At 42.4% G+C, this 18,927-nt stretch overlaps 1 long non-coding RNA gene across 2 annotated transcripts in view; it reads right to left on the bottom strand.

The window, feature by feature from the left end:
• Positions 1 to 1,317: 1,317 nt before the first annotated feature.
• The window catches only part of LOC129048312 (uncharacterized), a 63,046-nt gene continuing 45,436 nt past the window's right edge, over positions 1,318 to 18,927 (bottom strand). For both annotated transcript variants that reach the window (XR_008510544.2, XR_010141594.1), the window contains one exon: positions 1,318 to 1,674. This is a non-coding gene — a long non-coding RNA (uncharacterized LOC129048312). The remainder of the gene's footprint in view (positions 1,675 to 18,927) is intronic.

The following is an 18,927-nucleotide window of genomic DNA, read 5'->3' on the forward strand; positions in this document are numbered from 1 at the left end:
AAATTAATCCCTCCAGAGATATAAATTCAGATCTTTTAGTTATTAGTAGATAGCCCAGAAGAATACCTTCTTGAAATCTGAATAATTCCAAATCCTAATTTCCAGAGACTCTCCAGCCTTCTGTATTGTTTCATATATTCATTCTTGCATGTATTAGAAAAATATATGAACATCTACTATATCCCAGTCACCACCATATGTTACATTGATGCAACGAGCAGAATTGTCCAACAGTGACCTGGGGAACCAACTGAAACAAGATATTTTGCTTCCCCAGCAGATGGTGTTGTATCTGAACTTATCTCTTTTGGAATGAGGGGCTTCCTTTCCCACAGAGGATGCTCTTACTTCCCAGGGGCCTCAAGTGCCTCAGGAACTGATCACCTGGCTTTTCCACATAACTCCTTTAAACAGCTGACACTCAAATCCAGACTGCCTGCTAGCTAAATAATCTTATTATCTCCACATTGAGGAAGCTGCTCTCTAAAAAGAGAAAGCAATAATGGGAAGGGCTCCTTTCCTGGAACAGAGAAAAGTATCATGGGGTTTGTAGAGCTTAATTTGGATGAGATTTTCAAGGAATGATTGGTTAATGAGGGAAAGACAAACTGTTACCTGATGGATGTAAAGGGCCTCCAAGGCATGTGAAGAACTGAGAGAAGGACAGTTTAGACACAGGGCATAGCCCAGGTGATATCCCTAGAAAATAAGAGGCTTATGGACTAAAAGAGCTCGAGGGAGGCCAGTGTGGCTGAAGCAGGGTAGAGCAGGGAGAATGTGGTTTGAGATGAGACTGTAAAAGTACTAACCACAGCTAGCCACTATTCAAAGTCCACAAACCATTCTGGTTTAGTCTCTGGCATGAAAGAGAGTCTACCTTTCATAAGAATCCCAAGACTAGAGTTGAAAGCAGAGCTATCACTGTTTTTCAGCTTGCTAGTCCATGAGCATACTTTCATAAAGCAGTCTCCTATAGTGGGAGTACTCCCTCCTCCATATATTTTCTAGCATTTAGAAAGGATGGGTTCAAGAAATATCCCTCCCACTGCCATGGTACTTGCATACCAAACTTGCAACCAGAATGGTGATGATAATGCTGTGGATGCTGGTGATTATAACCATTAATAACTAGCAGTCATTGATCTACTACGTGTCAGGATCTAGGTGAAATACTTCATTCTGTATACGATTTAATCTTCATGAGCATATATACTTGTCACAAAGCAGAGTTAGAGGTATGAGAGAGTATCTCTGAGAGAAAGTGGTTATAAAAAGTCATGGTTTTTTCCAGTACATTTGTCATAGTGGCATGATAAATTGGGTGCCAAAACATGTTTCCATTACAGAATCATTGTTTTAGAAATAAATACAGGAATGTTTAGGCATGTCCTTGGACTGGACTTGGGAATACATGATTCACAAAACAAACACACTTCTTCCCAGCATTCTTCAAACAAGAATCCCAAAATCTGGCAACTGAAAGAAATTTTATGATGAAATAATTGGAACTCTCTTAAAGGGAAAGTCTTGTGGTCCTCAAGTCTGGAAGGCAGAGAAAAACTGGTTGTATTTTCTTCCATATAAGGAGTATGAAGAAAGAGGTCCACTTCTTTAAAAACTTTTGATCTTGCTCTAGTCCAATCTATTTTCTACACTGCATCCAGGACTTTTGCTCTGAAACAAAAATACAGGTTCTTAAAAATTATCTTGCTAAGTTTATCTATAAAATTTGTCTATCAAATTGAAAAAGAAGGCCATTTTCAATGCCTTCTTCATTCCCAGATGTTGAATTAGTGCAGCTTTGAACCCCTGGAGAATGCTCTTCTCAAAGCATACCCCAAGCATCTTCTGGTGCCCATGATGTCCCCTAGAACTTCACTAGCTGCCTTGGCCATACTCCTAGACAGACCTCAGAATGCTCTTGACTCTCATCTCTATCCTCTCTTTAACCTTGGATTGGCCTCATGTGGTGATTTCCACCATAGTTCTGCACCTGCCTCACATTGGTCAAGTTTAGCCCTGGTTGAGTTTGGCCCTAGTGCTTCTCATGAATAGTGACCGCGTCTTTCTAATCAGTTTGCCCAGAGGTGCAAGTGAGACATGATTGTGAAGAATTGTATCCTTTGATATTGTTCAGGCATGAGTTCTTTGGAAATCACCTTCAATAGTAATTTTCAGTGCAAAAGCAACTTTATTAACATAGAGAAATTTGGTATGATCTATGATATAGTTTGTCTTTGTCCCCACCCACCCAAATCTCATTTTGAATTCCCACATGTTGTGGGAGGGACCCAGTGGAAGGTAATTGAATCATGGAGGCAGGTGTTTCCCATGCTATTCTCATGATAGTGAATAAATCTCATGAGATCTGATGGTTTTAAAAAGGGGAGTTTCCCTGCACAAGCTCTCTTCTCTTGTCTGCTGCCATGTGAGATGTGCCTTTCACTTTCTACCATGATTGTGAGGCCTCTCCAGCCACGTGGAACTGTAAGTCCATAAACCTCCTTCTTTTATAAATTGCCCAAGCTTTGGCAGCTTCCACTTGTTGTTGAGCTTGCCAGGGCACAGAAGTCAAGAAGTGAGGTTTGGGAACCTCCACCTAGATTTCAGAGGATGTACGGAAACGCCCGGATGCCCAGGCAGAAGTTTGCTGCAGGGAAGGACCCTCATGGAGAACCTCTGCTAGGGCAGTGCAGAAGGGAAATGTGGGGTCGGAGCCCCCACACAGAGTCCCTACTGGGGCACTGTCTAGTGGAGCTGTGAGAAGAAGGCCACCGTCCTCCAGATCCCAGAATGATAGCTCCATCAACAGCTTGCACCATGCACCTGGAAAAACCACACTCAACACCAGCCTGTGAAAGCAGCCTGGATAGTGGCTGTAGCCTGCAAAGCCATAGGGGTGAAGCTGCCCAAGTCCATGGGAGCCCACCTCTTGCATCTCACATGACCTGGATGTGAGACATGGGGTCAAAGGAGATCATTCTGGAGCTTTAAGATTTGACTGCCCCATTGGATTTTGGACTTGCATGGGGCCTGTAGCCCCTTTGTTTTGGCCAATTTCTCCCATTTGGAATGGCTGTATTTACCCATACCTGTACCCCCATTGTATCTAGGAAGTAACCAACTTGCTTTTGATTTTACAGGCTCACAGGTGGAAGCGGCTTGCCTTGTCTCAGATGAGACTTCAGACTGTGGACTTTGAGTTAATGCTGAAATGAGTAAAGGCTCTGGGGGATTGTTGGGAAGGCATGATTGGTTTTGAAATGTGAGGGCATGAGATTTGGGAGGGGCCAGGGCAGAATGATATGGTTTGGCTGTCTCCCCACCAAAATCTTATCTTGAATTCCCACATATTGTGGGAGGGACCTGGTGGGAGGTAATTGAATCATGGGGACAGGTCTTTCCCATGCTGTCCTTGTGACAGTGAGTAAGTCTCATAAGCTCTGATGGTTTTAAAAAGGAGAATTCCCCTGCACAAGCTATCTTCTCTTGTCTGCCACCATGTGAGGCATGCCTTTCACCTTCCACCATGATTGTGAGGCCTCTCCAGCCACGTGGAACAGTAAGTCCATTAGACCTCTTTCTTTTGTAAATTGCCCAGTCTCAGGTATGTCTTTATCAGCAGTATGAAAACAGACTAATACAGTCTACATACAAGCTGCCAAATTAGTAATGCGCAACAAAAATTCCACATTCAGCTTCCTCCAGTGTCAGGTTCTTTCTCTCACCTGGATATAGGATAACCTTAACCTCTCAAGTTATCTTGTAAGTCCTTGAGCTTTTGAGGAAGAAAATACCCTCCACTTGCACATAAATCATTTGAGTGTTTAATGAATTTGATTATATCTTAAGGAACAGGAGCAATGTCATTGATACTCCAAAAGATTATTTTCCTAGTAGTTCATTGCTTGTTTTTAAATTCAGGAATGACCAATGTCCAGATAATTTTGAAAAAATAAGGAAAAGGAAAGGAAGCTAACATTTATTGTGTAACTTCTTTTGGACATATGCACACTCTACTAGATATGTTAGTTATACAGTTTAACTCCTAAATCCAAACTGCACACACTTTAGATATTCTATGGAGGAGCATAAAACTCTCTGGGTTCTCACCATAAAAGTTTCCTTTAATATAGTCTTCTGCAGTAAGTTTCCTGGGGGGTATATCTTATATTTCTAATATTAGACATATATAAGTTGATAATAAATATGTCCTAAATTGATGTTTTTCTGAATGCAAAAGTAATATATAAATGTAGAAAATACCATAGGATTATATGGCTTAAAATTGATAATTTCCTAAAAATTACCCTTCACCCCACAAGATAAGCACTGCTAACAGCTGGGTAAACTAATTCTTAACTTGCATACTAGCACCCTTTACTTTTTGACTCTTGCTTTCCCTTCCCCTTTCCTGGTTCACACTTTGTTTTCACACTTCTCCCTATAGTGGGTATCCACCCTTTGTGTCTGTCTAGCACCATCATTTTCCTCAGATAACATTCTTCTGTCATGTAAATCATGCATTCTTGACATGGACTGCCAACCACAGAACTCTATTTCCCTAAGCACAGCAAACGGGCTGAATTAGTTGTATGGCTATCTCTGGGCACATCACCATGGCCATGACAATGGAGGACCATGACTGGACAGACTCATGTCACAATTTAGAACATCCACAAGAATGTTCCTGGCCAAAAGCCCGGTTCTTACAAAATAGGAAGTGGTCTATTCATCAGACTTGCATGGATCTCAGTGAAGGTCAAATTTAAACCATCTCACACCAGTTCCAATTGGAATCTATTTATTACTTAAAGTCTCCTGAGAAACAGATGGCAGAGATATCCTCCCTCAGCCACTATCCATATATTCCAATCTGACAGAACTGACACCTGGAGTTAAAGACAGATCTGTTGCTTTGCAATACTCTGATTTATTTCTGATGACAATATGGCATTTATCTACCACAGGCAATGAAAAGGAGAATTTCACTTCTTTTCCAGTCTCCTGCTAACTCTTTTTAGTGCTCTGGGTAGATGACTGTGGTCAATTGCCTCCAAAAGAAAATGTTGCCTCAGTCACTAATTCCAAAGACTAATGTTAACATTCTATTCTGAGGCATCCTCATCTCATCTAAGGACATATCCTTGTTTGGGGGCAAAAAATCAAATGTGCAAGAGATAAAGCAATATGAATGACCCTAAGCAACAGCATTTCCAATGACATATTTTACTACTAATAACTTCAAAATATATCTTCCACCCTAGAAAAAAATACCCCCATTCCATTATTTCCCCCAAATAATTGTTATTTACAAAGTGAGGCTAGGATGTCATAAAATTAGCACTTACAGCTGGATGAAATCTTAAAAGATAAGGCTCTGGCTCAGAGCCCCATCCATAAAGTGCCAAGCTAGCATTGTTCAAATGTTCTCTACTTCCTAGGAAGCCGATTCACGCATAATTGCATAGGGCTGAAAGACAAGGCCTATACAATACGGGGTGAGTTTCTGTGGCAAATTTCTTCCTTATTCCTGGAATTGTGCTCCCAAATTTCTCAGCTTCGAATGTTCTCAGAATTTATTTGACAGTGGCAGAGAAGAAAATAGACTTCATAGAATAATAGTGAGTAAAGAGTCTTTGACTTCAATTCACCAAGATTGGCTTAATCAAAAACAGAAAAAAAAAATGAGATGAAAAAGTAAAGGCATCTGGTTTGAATATTATTGAGGTACTCCTATGTGACTGGCACCTAGGAAGTGCTCAGAAAACTAGTTGTTGTGAGGATTCAATAACACAACATGTATAACTGCTGGACACATATGTCTGACAGGTACAAAAGGCTCAGCAAACATTAGTTCCCCAATATCCCATCACCACTACTCCATTTATGCTCCTGCCTCTTCTTCTCCCTAGAATTCTGTCTCCCCTGTCATTTCTGCTAGTCAAACTCCTATGGCTCTTCAAGGATTAACTTAGATAAAACTTCCATCAAGAATACCCTCTCATGGAAACTACTCATAGTATCTCCTTCCTATACATTGGTATATTTCTGGTACCTTTTTTTAAATAAAATTTATCATCTTCCCAGTGTATTATAAGTTCATTGGAAATTTTAAAAGCCAGTTGTATTCCTACTCAAGACATCTAACATCATATGTGCCAGAGCCAGAATTCAGACTCAGGTGTGTCTAATTCTTGAACTTCACTTTTCCATATTATGCTACCTTTCATATTATGAAGGCATGACCCAAATAAAAGAGTAGCTCAGTTTATTTATCCTTCTCTCCACCTTAGATGTGGAGAGAAAATCACACCTTATCTCTCTTCCAGTTTCTCTTCCTTCATTTCTTTCTGAGTACACTAAGGAAGACACCCCTACTGAGCCTGAAATTAGAAGTCAAATACTGCTCTGCATTTTCTCTCATCCCATTCCTCTCAGTGACAGTTTAATGGCATGCTGTTAATAAGTCACAGACAGATTCCTGCGGTCAACAATGGAATACCTATTTTTAATCAGAGGAACAAAGCTAAGTAAGATGTTTTAACCATCAAGCCTACTATATTAGTCAGGGTTCTCTAGAGAGACAGAAATAATAGGAGATAGATAGATAGATAGATAGATAGATAGATAGACAGACAGACAGATAGATAGACAGACAGACAGAGAGATAGATAGAGAAGTTTATTAAGTATTAACATACATGATCACAGGGTCCCAAAATAGGCTGTCTGCAAGCTTGAGGAGCTAGGAGGGCCAGTCATAGTCTCAAGTTTAACTCAGTTTAACTCCTGAGTTTAACTATTAACTCTTCTCCTAACTGAAGAACTTGGAGTCCAATGTTTGAGGGCAGGAAGCATCCAGCATGGGAGAAAGATGTAGGCTGGGAGGCCTGGGAGCTGATTAGGTGGTGCCCACCAGATTAAGAGTGAATCTGCCTTCCCCAGCCCACTGACTCAAATGTTAATCTCCTTTGGCACCCTCAGAGACACACCCAGGATCAATACTTTGTATCCTTCAATCTAATCAAATTGACACTCAGTATTAACCATCACAAGCCCACCCCTTGTCAACTTGAATTCATACACAGCTCCTGAGATCATACATAATCTTCAAATAAAGACAATAATAAAGTCATAATTATGCCTAACATAAATTAACTATTTTTCATACAACTGGAAATGAACCAATCCCCAACCCAAATACTATTACATAAAGTTAACAATACTTAAATGCTGATGTGAAGTCAATAAATCTTATGTCGGGGGGAGGAGCCAAGATGGCCGAATAGGAACAGCTCCGGTCTACAGCTCCCAGCGCGAGCGACGCAGAAGACGGGTGATTTCTGCATTTCCATCTGAGGTACCGTGTTCATCTCACTAGGGAGTGCCAGACAGTGGGCGCAGGTCAGTGGGTGAGCGCACTGTGTGCCAGCCGAAGCAGGGGCGAGGCATTGCCTCACTCGGGAAGCGCAAGGGGTCAGGGAGCTCCCTTTCCAGGGGTGACAGACGGCACCTGGAAAATCGGGCCACTCCCACCCGAATACTGTGCTTTTCCGACGGGCTTAGGAACCAGTGCCCCAGGAGAGTATAGCCCGCACCTGGCTCAGAGGGTCCTACGCCCACGGAGTCTCGCTGATTGCTAGCACAGCAGTCTGAGATCAAACAGCAAGTCGGCCGCGAGGCTGGGGGAGGGGCGCCCGCCATTGCCCAGGCTTCCTTAGGTAAACAAAGCAGCCTGGAAGCTTGAACTGGGTGGAGCCCACCACAGCTCAAGGAGGCCTGCCTGCCTCTGTAGGCTCCACCTCTGGGGGCAGGGCACAGACAAACAAAAAGACAGCAGTAACCTTTGCAGACTTAAATGTCCCTGTCTGACAGCTGTGAGGAGAGCAGTGGTTCTCCCAGCACGCAGCTGGAGATCTGAGAACCGGCTGACTGCCTCCTCAAGTGGGTCCCTGACCCCTGACCCCCGAGCAGCCTAACTGGGAGGCACCCCCCAGCAGGGGCAGACTGACACCTCACACGGCCGGCCAGGTACTCCAACAGACCTGCAGCTGAGGGTTCTGTCTGTTAGAAGGAAAACTAACAGAAAGGACATCCACACCAAAAACCCATCTGTACATCACCATCATCAAAGACCAAAAGTAGATAAAACCACAAAGATGGGGAAAAAACAGAGCAGAAAAACTGGAAACTCTAAAAACCAGAGTACCTCTCCTCCTCCAAAGGAACGCAGTTCCTCACCAGCAACGGAACAAAGCTGGACGGAGAATGACTTTGACGAGCTGAGAGAAGAAGGCTTCAGACGATCAAATTACTCCGAGCTACGGGAGGATATTCAAACCAAAGGCAAAGAAGTTGAAAACTTTGAAAAAAATTTAGAAGAATGTATAACTAGAATAACCAATACAGAGAAGTGCTTAAAGGAGCTGATGGAGCTGAAAACCAAGGCTCGAGAACTACGTGAAGAATGCAGAAGCCTCAGGAGCCGATGCAATCAAATGGAAGAAAGGGTATCAGCCCTGGAAGATGAAATGAATGAAATGAAGTGAGAAGGGAAGTTTAGAGAAAAAAGAATAAAAAGAAATGAGCAAAGCCTCCAAGAAATGTGGGACTATGTGAAAAGACCAAATCTACGTCTGATTGGTGTACCTGAAAGTGACGGGGAGAATGGAAACAAGTTGGAAAACACTCTGCAGGATATTATCCAGGAGAACTTCCCCAATCTAGCAAGGCAGGCCAACATTCAGATTCAGGAAATACAGAGAACGCCACAAAGATACTCCTCAAGAAGAGCAACTCCAAGACACATAATTGTCAGATTCACCAAAGTTGAAATGAAGGAAAAAATGTTAAGGGCAGCCAGAGAGAAAGGTCGGGTTACCATCAAAGGGAAGCCCATCAGACTAACAGCGGATCTCTCGGCAGAAACCCTACAAGCCAGAAGAGAGTGGGGGCCAATATTCAACATTCTTAAAGAAAAGAATTTTCAACCCAGAATTTCATATCCTGCCAAACTAAGCTTCATAAGTGAAGGAGAAATAAAATACTTTACAGACAAGCAAATGCTGAGAGATTTTGTCACCACCAGGCCTGCCCTAAAAGAGCTCCTGAAGGAAGCGCTAAACATGGAAAGGCATAACCGGTACCAGCCACTGCAAAATCATACCGAAATGTAAAGACCATCGAGACTAGGAAGAGACTGCATCAACTAATGAGAAAAATATCCAGCTAACATCATAATGACAGGATCAGATTCACACATAACAATATTAACTTTAAATGTAAATGGACTAAATGCTCCAATTAAAAGACACAGACTGGCAAATTGGATAAAGACTCAAGACCCATCAGTGTGCTGTATTCAGGAAACCCATCTCACGTGCAGAGACACACATAGGCTCAAAATAAAAGGATGGAGGAAGATCTACCAAGCAAATGGAAAACAAAAAAAGGCAGGGGTTGCAATCCTAGTCTCTGATAAAACAGACTTTAAACCAACAAAGATCAAAAGAGACAAAGAAGGCCATTACATAATGGTAAAGGGATTAATTCAACAAGAAGAGCTAACTATCCTAAATATATATGCACCCAATACAGGAGCACCGAGATTCATAAAGCAAGTCCTGAGTGACCTACAAAGAGACTTAGACTCCCACACATTAATAATGGGAGACTTTAACACCCCACTGTCAACATTAGACAGATCAACGAGACAGAAAGTCAACAAGGATACCCAGGAATTGAACTCAGCTCTGCACCAAGCGGACCTAATAGACATCTACAGAACTCTCCACCCCAAATCAACAGAATATACATTTTTTTCAGCACCACACCACACCTATTCCAAAATTGATCATATACTTGGAAGTAAAGCTCTCCTCAATAAATGTAAAAGAACAGAAATTGTAACAAACTGTCTCTCAGATCACAGTGCAATCAAGCTAGAACTCAGGATTAAGAATCTCACTCAAAACCGCTCAACTACGTGGAAACTGAACAACCTGCTCCTGAATGACTACTGGGTACATAACGAAATGAAGGCAGAAATAAAGATGTTCTTTGAAACCAACGAGAACCAAGACACAACATACCAGAATCTCTGGGATGCATTCAAAGCAGTGTGTAGAGGGAAATTTATAGCACTAAATGCCCACAAGAGAAAGCAGGAAAGATCCAAAATTGACACCCTAACATCACAATTAAAAGAACTAGAAAAGCAAGAGCAAACACATTCAAAAGCTAGCAGAAGGCAAGAAATAACTAAAATCAGAGCAGAACTGAAGGAAATAGAGACACAAAAAACCCTTCAAAAAATAAATGAATCCAGGAGCTGGTTTTTTGAAAGGATCAACAAAATTGATAGACCGCTAGCAAGATTAATAAAGAAAAAAAGAGAGAAGAATCAAATAGATGCAATAAAAAATGATAAAGGGGATATCACCACCGATCCCACAGAAATACAAACTACCATCAGAGAATATTACAAACACCTCTATGCAAATAAACTAGAAAATCTAGAAGAAATGGATAAATTCCTCAACACATACACCCTCCCAAGACTAAACCAGGAAGAAGTTGAATCTCTGAATAGACCAATAACAGGAGCTGAAATTGTGGCAATAATCAATAGCTTACCAACCAAAAAAAGTCCAGGACCAGATGGGTTCACAGCCGAATTCTACCAGAGGTACAAGGAGGAGCTGGTACCATTCCTTCTGAAACTATTCCAATCAATAGAAAAAGAGGGAATCCTCCCTAACTCATTTTATGAGGCCAGCATCATCCTGATACCAAAGCCTGGCAGAGACACAACAAAAAAAGAGAATTTTAGACCAATATCCTTGATGAACATTGATGCAAAAATCCTCAATAAGATACTGGCAAACAGAATCCAGCAGCACATCAAAAAGCTTATCCACCATGATCAAGTGGGCTTCATCCCTGGGATGCAAGGCTGGTTCAATATACGCAAATCAATAAATGTAATCCAGCATATAAACAGAACCAAAGACAAAAACCACATGATTATCTCAATAGATGCAGAAAAGGCCTTTGACAAAATTCAACAACCCTTCATGCTAAAAACTCTCAATAAATTAGGTATTGATGGGACGTATCTCAAAATAATAAGAGCTATTTATGACAAACCCACAGCCAATATCATACTGAATGGGCAAAAACTGGAAGCATTCCCTTTGAAAACTGGCACAAGACAGGGATGCCCTCTCTCGCCACTTCTATTCAACATAGTGTTGGAAGTTCTAGCCAGGGCAATTAGGCAGGAGAAGGAAATCAAGGGTATTCAGTTAGGAAAAGAGGAAGTCAAATTGTCCTTGTTTGCAGATGACATGATAGTATATCTAGAAAACCCCATTGTCTCAGCCCAAAATCTCCTTAAGCTGATAAGCAACTTCAGCAAAGTCTCAGGATACAAAATCAATGTGCAAAAATCACAAGCATTCTTATACATCAATAACAGACAAACAGAGAGCCAAATCATGAGTGAACTCCCATTCACAATTGCTTCAAAGAGAATAAAATACCTAGGAATCCAACTTACAAGGGATGTGAAAGACCTCTTCAAGGAGAACTACAAACCACTGCTCAAGGAAATAAAAGAGGATACAAACAAATGGAAGAACATTCCATGCTCATGGGTAGGAAGAATCAATATCATGAAAATGGCCATCCTTCCCAAGGTAATTTACAGATTCAATGCCATCCCCATCAAGCTACCAATGACTTTCTTCACAGAATTGGAAAAAACTACTTTAAAGTTCATATGGAACCAAAAAAGAGCCCGCATCGCCAAGTCAATCCTAAGCCAAAAGAACAAAGCTGGAGGCATCACACTACCTGACTTCAAACTATACTACAAGGCTACAGTAACCAAAACAGCATGGTACTGGTACCAAAACAGAGATATAGATCAATGGAACAGAACAGAGCCGTCAGAAATAATGCCACATATCTACAAGTATCTGATCTTTGACAAACCTGACAAAAACAAGAAATGGGGAAAGGATTCCCTATTTAATAAATGGTGTTGGGAAAACTGGCTAGCCATATGTAGAAAGCTGAAACTGGATCCCTTCCTTACACCTTATACAAAAATCAATTCAAGATGGATTAAAGACTTAAATGTTAGACCTAAAACCATAAAAACCTTAGAAGAAAACCTAGGCATTACCATTCAGGACATAGGCATGGGCAAGGACTTCATGTCTAAAACACCAAAAGCAATGGCAACAAAAGCCAAAATTGACAAATGGGATCTAATTAAACTAAAGAGCTTCTGCACAGCAAAGGAAACTACCATCAGAGTGAACAGGCAACCTACAAAATGGGAGAACATTTTCGCAACCTACTCATCTGACAAAGGGCTAATATCCAGAATCTACAATGAACTCCAACAAATTTACAAGAAAAAAACAAACAACCCCATCAAAAAGTGGGCGAAGGACATGAACAGACACTTCTCAAAAGAAGACATTTATGCAGCCAAAAAACACATGAAAAAATGCTCACCATCACTGGCCATCAGAGAAATGCAAATCAAAACCACAATGAGATACCATCTCACACCAGTTAGAATGGCAATCATTAAAAAGTCAGGAAACAACAGGTGCTGGAGAGGATGTGGAGAAATAGGAACACTTTTACACTGTTGGTGGGACTGTAAACTAGTTCAACCCTTGTGGAAGTCAGTGTGGCGATTCCTCAGGGATCTAGAACTAGAAATTCCATTCGACCCAGCCATCCCATTACTGGGTATATACCCAAAGGACTATAAATCATGCTGCTATAAAGACACATGCACACGTATGTTTATTGCGGCATTATTCACAATAGCAAAGACTTGGAACCAACCCAAATGTCCAACAATGATAGACTGGATTAAGAAAATGTGGCACATATACACCATGGAATACTATGCAGCCATAAAAAATGATGAGTTCACGTCCTTTGTAGGGACATGGATGAAACTGGAAACCATCACTCTCAGTAAACTATCGCAAGAACAAAAAACCAAACACCGCATATTCTCACTCATAGGTGGGAATTGAACAATGAGAACACATGGACACAGGAAGGGGAACATCACACTTCGGGGACTGTTGTGGGGTGGGGGGAGGGGGGAGGGATAGCATTGGGAGATATACCTAATGCTAGATGACAAGTTGGTGGGTACAGCGCACCAGCATGGCACATGTATACATATGTAACTTACCTGCACATTGCGCACATGTACCATAAAACCTAAAGTATAATAATGATAATAATAATAATAATAAAAGAAAAATAAAATAAAATAAAATAAAATAAAATAAATAAAATAAATCTTATGTCACATGATATAGCAGAAATGAAACAAAATGAAGATATTTTCTTAGTAGAAGTGTATACATGCACAAACATGTTTTTAACAAATGGAGGAGGAAATACTCATGACAATTACAGTCCTCGTTTCTGCAGCTGGTCACATGGCCATAGCTGGTATTGATGACTACCTTCTTCTACTACCCATTCTGTATTCCCTTTGTCTTCAGCAAGCACCTCAGCAGGTTGTGTTTTTTTCCTGGTAGAATGTCCCAAACCTTCATTCCTGAAGGGTCTGGGTAATTTGTAGTCTTGCCTGGATTGGGCTGTTGTAGTTTCCCATTGACCTTAATCACAGGGCATGGTGATACTAAGAGATGCCCTAATGGATCTCTTGTATTCCATGCTTACTCTTCCTTACCTCCGTTGTGGAGTAGTAGACTGATTTCATCTTACTAGTCCAGGTCAATCACCCCAGCCAACACTGTAACTCCCTTCTTAGCCTGTTGACTTAAAGGTAGGAGGAGCCCAAAGTGTCCAGGTGGCAACCTTAACTTCCAGTTTAATAGAATTGTGTGTCTCCTGGGGGCAGCATTCATCCCTCTATAACTAAGACCCCTAGGCCAGCAGAACATAATGCCACAGGAACAGGAGGCAAAAATTTTGCTAGTGGATCACTAGGAGTGATGGTGAGTGGTGCCACTTCCACTTCCACCCCTTGATTCCTGGACCCGTAAATCCTGGCTATGAGAGAAAGAGTACCATATATTGAATGCTGATTCAGAGCATACATGGCTCGCTGGAGAATTTTGCCCCAGCCCTGCAAAGTATTGCCACCTATTTGGCTTTGTAATGGTGACTTCAAAAGGCCATTCCACCATTCTATCCAGCTGCTTCAGGATGATGGGGAACATGGTAAGAACAGCAAATTCCATGAGCATGGGCCCACTGCTGCATTTCTTTAGCGATTAAGTGAGTGCCTTGGTCAGAGGCAATGCTGTGTGGAATACCATGATGGTGGAGGAGGCATTCCGTGAGTCCACGAATAGTAGTCATGGCAGAAGCATCACATGCAGGATAGGCAAACCAATATCAGGAGTAAGTGTATATTCCAGGGAGGACAAACCTCTGCCCTTTCCATCATGGAAGAGGTTCAATATAATCAACCTGCCACCAGATAGCTGGCTGATCACCCTCAGGAATGGTGCCATATTGAGGGCTCATTGTTGGTTTCTGCTGCTGGCAAATGGGCACTCAGCAGTGGCTGTACCCAGGTATGCTTTGGTGAGTGGAAGTCCATGTTGCTGTGCCCATGCATAACCTCCATCCCTGCCACCATGGCCACTTTGTTCATGGGCCCATTGGGCAACAACAGAGGTGGCTGGGGAAAGAGGCTGAGTGGTGTCCACAGAATGGATCATCCTATCCACTTAATTATTAAAATCCTCCTCGGGTGCGGTCACCTGTTGGTGAGAACTCACATGCTCAAATATCTTCACAGCTTTTGACTACTCGGAGAAGTCCATACTCTGAGACCATACCTCTTCCCCAAATTTCTTTATCACCAATTTTCCAATCATGCTTCTTCCAAGTCCCTGATCATCCAGCCAAACCATTGGCTACAGACCATGAATCAGTATATAATCGCACATCTGCCCATTTCTCCTTCCATGCAAAGTGCACAACAAGTTGCACTGCTTGAAGTTCTGCCCACTGGAAAGATTCCCCTTCACTGCTCTCCTTCAGAGATGTCCTAGAAAGGGACTGTAGTGCTACAACTGTCCACTTTTGGGTGGTGCCTGCATATCATGCAGAACCATCTGTGAACCAGGGCCTAGTCCTCTCTTCCTCTGTCAACAGATCATAGGGAACTCCCCATGAGGCCATTTGGTGCAGGCTGGAGAGAAGGCAGGGTGGCAGGAGTGAAGACCATAGGCATTTGGGCCACTTCCTCATGTAACTTACCTATGCCTTCAAGACCTGCTCAAACCTGATCACGTATATACCACTTCCATTTCATGATGGAATGCTGCTGTGCACAACCCACTTTATGGCTAGATGGGACAGAAAGCACCCAGTCTATGATAGGCAGTTCGGGTCACATGGTGACTTGATGACCCATAGTTAAATGTTCAGTTTCCACCAAAGCCCAGTAACAGGCCAAGAGCTGTCTCTCAAAAGGAGAGTAGTTATCTGCAGAAGATGGCAGGGCCTTGCTCGAAAACCCTAGAGGCCTCCACTATGATTCACCTATGGGGGCCTGCCAAAGTCTCCAAACAGCATCCCTATCTGCCACTAATGCCTCAAGCACCATTGGATCTGCTGGGTCATATGGCCCAGTGGCAGAGCAGCTTGCATAGCGGCTTGGACCTGTTGCAGAGCCTTCTCCTGTTCTTAACCACACTCAAAACTGGCAGCCTTTCGGGTCACTCAATAAATGTGCCAGAGTAACATAACCAAATGAGGAATGTGTTGCCTCCAAAATCCAAATAGGCCCACTAGGTGTTCTGCCTCTTTCTTGGTTGTAGGAGGCGCCAAATGCAGCAACTTGTCCTTCACCTTAGAAAGAATATCTCTACAGGCCCCACACAACAAGACCCCTAGAAATTTTACTGAGGTAGAAGGTCCCTGAATTTTAGTCAGATTTATTTACCATCCTCTGGCATACAAATGTCTCACCAATAAGTCCAGTGTGTTTGCTACTTCTTCCTCACTGGATCCAATCAGCATAATGTCATCAATGTAATGGACCAGTGTGATATCTTGCAGAAGCGAAAGGCAATCAAGGTCTCTCTGAAGAAGACTATGACACAAAGCCAGAGAGTTTATACACCCCTGAGGTAGGACAGTAAAGGTATATTGCTGGCCTTGCCAGCTGAAGACAAATTGCTTCTGGTGGGCCTTGTGGACAGGAATGGAGTAAAAGCATTTGCCAAATCAATGGCTGCATACCAGGTACCAGGAGATGTGTCACTTTGCTCAAGTAATGAAACCACATCTGGTGCAGCAGCTGTAAGTGGAGTCACCACTTGGTTACACTTACGATAATCCACTGTCATTCTCCAAGATCCATCCATCTTCTGCACAAGCCAAATGGGAGAGTTGAAGAGGGATGTGGTGGGAATCACCACTCCTGCACCTTTCAAGTCCTTCATGATGGCACTAATTTCCACAATCCCTCTAGGGATGTGACAGGTTCTTGATTTACTATTTTCCTAGGTAGAGAAAGCTGTAATGGCTTCCATTTGGCCTTTCCCTCCATAATAGGCCTCACCCTATTAGTCAGGGAGCCAATGTGGGGGTTCTGCCAGCTGCCAAGTGTATCTATGCCAATTACACACTCTGGCACTGGGAAAATGACCACAGGATGAGTCCAGGGACCCACTGGACCCACTGTAAGTCAGACCTGAGCTAAAACCCCATAAATCACTGGATCTCCATAAACCCCTACTTTAACTGGAGGACCAATATGATGTTTTGGGTTTCCTGGAATCAATGTCAGTTCAGACCCAGTGTCCAGTAGTCTCCAAAATGTCTAATCATTTCCCTTTCCCCAGTGCACAGTTACCCTGGTAAAAGTCAGGAGGTCTCCTTGGAGAAGGACAGGAGAAAGATTCACTGCGTGAATTGTCGGTAATATAGTGGGGTCCTTCCTTAAGGTGACCTGCCTCCGCTTCCTTCAAAGGGTTCTGGGTCTATAAACTGGCTCAAGTCTGGATATTGATTGAGGAGCCTTGATTCTCTGTTTTTATAATTCAAATTAGTCTTTTTTCCTTTCAACCTAGAAATTTTCTGCTTATATAAATTAAGTAGAAATGCAGTAGGCTTCCAATCAATTTCACTTCTAGGAACACTATGATTAATTAGTCAAAGCCAGAGCTCTACACCAGTCACACTATTCTGGTTGCTGCTTTGTCTCTGCTGTCCATTACAGTAGCTACACCCACCTTGCCTTCGATGGTTAAGTGCCTCCATGTGGCACCTCGGGATCTAATTATTCCCATTGTATTTACATTTTTACTTGAGTGACTGAGGTTCCCACTGTTAGATCTGACATATAGAGAAGAGGTATTATATGGCTTCTCAAAGTTGCAGGTGCTGCCATCACAAATCTATTTCACAAGGCATTGGTCGAGGGTATATCTTCTGGACCCCCCTACCTGGGATGAGTAGATCTAAGTTGACTAATCCACTCCACCATCCCACTCTCCCTAAACCTTTGGATCCCTTCCTCTACGTTAAACCAAGGGAGATTAGACATTTCTAGCTCACTCACAGTGGGCCATCTTTTAATCCATATTTCTGCTAACCAAGCAAATAAACTATTAGAACTTTTTTAACTCCTCGAGCTGCAACATTAGAAGCAGAGTCTCTACTTAGTGGGCTCAAATCAATAAATTGGCCTGATGCAAATCTATGCTCCTTTCACCATTATCTCAAACCCTTAATATCCATTCCCATGCCTGTTCTCCAGATTTATGTTTATATAAATTAGAGAACTCAGTGTAGTTCTTTTCAAGTGTAGTGCACCTCGTCATGGGTCACACTCTCAACCTCACCTCTAGGGGCCCCCCAAGGCTTCAGTTATTGGTCTAGGAACAAACAGGGGTGTTGAGGGTGGCTCCTGAGAAGAATCAACATTATTTTGCTTGGCAACTGCCTCAGGGGAGGCCATCACTGTCACCTCAGGCAGCACAGGGTTTATCTCCCCAGACAAAGATGGAAAGGCTAATGGCAGCATGGGTCAGGGAGGGGATGTTGCCACTACTGGGGATGGGGAAGCTGTTTATTCTGGCAAAAAAGATTCACCAGAGTTTACAAACTCAGTGTCCCCAGCTTCATCAGGGTCCTCCTACAAGTCCCCATTCCATGTTGCAGGGTCCCATTCTTCTCCAATCAATGCCCTCACTTTAACAGCAGACACCTGGCAAGGCCATGCATGCACCTTTCATTGCAGGTCAGACACTCGCATGATAAGAGCTTGTGTCTATTTCTCCATAATTTCAGCTCTTTCTCTACAGGAGATAAGACTCTCACTCAGGGCAATCTTAGCAGATCTGAGGCTCAGTATCTGCTTCTGAAGCCAGGAGACAGAATCCCTGAATTCATCATTTTATTTCATCACTTTGTCCAGTTAACTTAGGAGCAACCAACGAGCTTCATTATGTTCCTTGGTTGTCCACATATGGTCAAAGGTATTATGTATAGAGTCACTAAACTCCTTGCCTCTCACAAGCAGTGAATCAGGAGTGTCAAACACATTTATTTTACATAACTCTCTAAACAGTTCATGCCAAGAACTATCAGTGTTCTCCATACTATTAAAAGTAGAGTCCTTAGCATTTTGGGGTCTAATCATATTAAGCAGCCAACTCCAGAAACCCCAAAACCAATGAAAAAACTCCATCCTTAATATTCTATTTTTCTAGAACCACTCCTGGCATCAAAATCTGTAATAGTCAGCATTCTCTAGAGGGACAGAACTAATAAAATATATATGAAGGGGAGTTTATTAAGTATTAGCTTACATGATCACAAGGTCCCACAATAGGCTATCTGCAAGCTGAGGAGCTAGGAGAGCCAGTCCGAGTCCCAAAACTGAAGA

Source organism: Pongo abelii, chromosome 8 (genome assembly GCF_028885655.2).
Source record: "Pongo abelii isolate AG06213 chromosome 8, NHGRI_mPonAbe1-v2.0_pri, whole genome shotgun sequence".
In the NCBI taxonomy this organism is placed as follows: Eukaryota; Metazoa; Chordata; class Mammalia; order Primates; family Hominidae; genus Pongo; species Pongo abelii.